We start from the raw sequence: 3218 nt of genomic DNA, 5'->3' as shown, positions 1-3218 counted from the left end.
GCGAGTGGTGATTTTAAAGATACATATGTATTTATTCCCAGAATACCATTATTATCTTCAGATGATGAGAAGTTACCAATACCATTTAAAAGAACCCAATTTCCAATACGCCTGTGTTTTGCAATAACGATAAATAAAGCGCACGGGCAAACATTAAATTATGTTGGTATTTATTTACGTGAGCCAGTGTTTTCTCATGACCAGCTATATGTTGCTTTATCCAGAGCAAAGAGTTCAAGTTGTATTAAAATATTAATCCGACCACCTACCATAGATAACGATGATGACCATTCTACATATAACATAGTGTATAACGAAATCATTCAAAAAGCACTTCTATAAGTCTGTAGCTTTCTTCTTTATACTCCTGATTTAGCCTTCTATTCTTTATTTCAATAATTTTCTTGAGACTTGAGACAATTTCTCTGCAATTTACTATGTGTTAAATAAGAGTTGGCTTGTGTATCTGCAAATCCTTCCTAAACTTTTACTCATCTGATATTGTCAAATTATTTACATTGTGAACTTTCCAAGACCAATAAGTCAAAGCATTCATCTTTGCAAATCTATAAATACAAAGCTACTTGCATATTTATGTGATTTTTTTCAACTCTGTGAAGCTGACCTGGCTGACATTTACATCAGGAAAAAAATAACGTTTTTACCTCCGCCTGTGTTCAAATTATATTGTAACACAGGCGGTCCCAAGCCCGAACAAAGGAGGAGGGTCTATTGTTAGTTGTATTTTATTTCTTCATTTGAATGTACTTACTGGTTTCCTCTTATAAATTTTTATACATCACTATTCAATATGTTGGCGGAAAAAAATCTATTGTTCGTTTAAGAAACGAAATGAAAAATAAGTTAAAAACTTATTCATCTTGTATTTTGATGTCTTTATGTTCCTTTACTGCCTACTAACACATATAATCTGTGTTGCAGGTATTTTAAAGAGATCTTCTAAAGTAAAATGTTTTCACAAGCTGGTACTAAAAGGTACTGTCACACTAACCAAATTTTGATATAGTAATTTCATTTTCTACCTTAGAGATTTTTTCATTATTTGATTTTATATGGATATCTTTACATATTTAAATGATGTGATTAATTTTACTACTGGAAGTTATCCAATTAATCTTCTTTAATGTCTTTATTATATTCATTCAAGTATCATGCATACATACAAATAATTAACATCATATATATTTAACAGAAAAAGCAGGCAAGAGACCGTCGACATGACCGTCGACATCCTGCTTGCTGTCAGAGGGCAATTTGGTCTTTCTACTACTTCTGTGCTAGGTATAATTCCTTTTGTGTCCCTGCACTTGCTGATTTGTGTCTTCCCGAGAAAATCTAAATATGTAATTTTGCAGTCTCCATTGACGGCTACCAACGATTTTGTTTCACTTTTGGCAGAAGTGAAATCAGGTGCTTTGCTTGGTATTTTGCAGTTCCATATTTGATCTATTAAAGTAATGGTTGAATCCTTCTTGATTTTGTGAAATTAACTGCTTGAAGAGAAATTGGTGTTTCAGCCAACTTATCTTGTCTTTGTTACTATGTTTTTCATAGCAGCTCCATCTCCATAAGTGAGGACTCAAAGAATTCATTACAAGGAGATTTTAGGGCTATGTACAGCGGCATCCCAACCACAATCGTCAATTTTTGAATATATCATCAAAACAACAAAGACTACTGCTGTAAATTAATGGGAATGAAGACAACTGATAGAGTGAGTTAAAATTCTTGTGAGTTAAAACTCTTTAACAGTAACTCATGTTAGTATTACCTACTATAATTTTCCAAAGAAAGTTTTAAGCTCCATTATTCTAAACTTCGGTTTTAAAGAGATAAATACTAGTTTTATGCTTTTGCTGTCAAGTAACTACTGCTTTGTAAATCCAAATGAAAATAGTGATACCCTTGTCCTATAGTTAAAGTGTTAGAAGAAATTTCTGTTTCTTATTGATGGATCCCCTCAAACTGATGCAGACTTTGTCAAAGGCTCATTTAATCAACCTATTTATATGAGCTTTTACATATAAATCTTTACTCTTTTAAGTCAAACTGTAATATAACTTATAAATCAACCCTGTTTAAAAGTTAAATATAGTAACTTAAATGAAAAAGGTCTACAAATAACTATAAATTGGGATTACCATTGTCAGCTAGAATATACTTGTTCTTGATATAGACGGAATCACAGGCTCATTGATACAATCCATAAAATTTGAAACTTTATTGTTCCTGATGGTAAGTTTCATAGTTTTTTTGGTATGCACTTCCAGGTATAGCAAGTGAAGATCTTCTGTTCTGTTACGCAGACGGAGTTCTTACTGCAACTTCAGTCCAGAAAGGAATCATTTTTTCTCCTCTCAAAGAGAGAATCTGCTAAAAATATTTGAGTTAATTATGAAGCTGGTAAGTGTATATGCACAGAGAAATAAAAGATCTTGATATTTTTGATTGATACCAAATCCCCGGCCTACATCAATGTATATACTACATTGCAAATAAGAAAGATTTCAGTTGTTAGTTTTTCACTGGTTACTATAACTGTGATAAACAACCGTGTTTTTATTCAATTATAGAAAGTTACATTAAACCATTCCTCATATTTGGATGGTTATAACAGAAAATGAAAAATATTAAGTAACAAATAAAGTTAAAATACTTTAGATGTTTATTAATATCTCAAAATTCATGTTAAAGGAAACAAATATTAATATTGTGATGTCTGCTTCTTGATTTGGATGATTCCAAAAAAGAGAAAGAAAAAGTTGCTAACTTCTAAAAAGAGTAACCATGTCAGACATTATTAATATATTGAAATTTAGGGTATAGGAAAAAACTAACTTTTTCTCCATTTATGGATAATAAGAAATGAATTTTCTTGGCTTGGTGTTTAGCGCGGGGATAGATTTATCCATTTTATATCAGTTTTATTTGAATGATAAAAAGAACAAAACGGAAATAGTTTACTAATAATTTATGCATAGCTGTTCGCATGAATAACTGCCTTTCTATATCCTTGTATATTTGATTTTTAGTTTTTTCATGTATGTATGTTGCATTTGTTTATTCCTTTATTTTGGTATAAATAAAGTTTTATTCCTTTCTTTATGAACAAAATTCACAAAAATATATCACTAACTCCACAACATGGCAGTCTCATTTCTGTCATATCATATCAAACTTATCAAAAGTAAGAAGGA

The 3218-nt window shown here is 30.8% G+C and overlaps 1 long non-coding RNA gene across 1 annotated transcript; it reads left to right on the top strand.

Moving 5' to 3' along the window:
• The first annotated feature begins 1451 nt into the window (after nucleotides 1-1451).
• Nucleotides 1452-2546, top strand: LOC138876510 (uncharacterized). Its single transcript, XR_011401817.1, has 2 exons — nucleotides 1452-1751; nucleotides 2292-2546. It is a non-coding gene; the product is annotated as an uncharacterized lncRNA (long non-coding RNA).
• Nucleotides 2547-3218: the final 672 nt, after the last annotated feature.

Source organism: Nicotiana sylvestris, chromosome 8, assembly GCF_000393655.2.
Source record: "Nicotiana sylvestris chromosome 8, ASM39365v2, whole genome shotgun sequence".
NCBI classification, from domain to species: Eukaryota; Viridiplantae; Streptophyta; class Magnoliopsida; order Solanales; family Solanaceae; genus Nicotiana; species Nicotiana sylvestris.
This window is presented reverse-complemented; position numbering and strand designations above follow the sequence as displayed.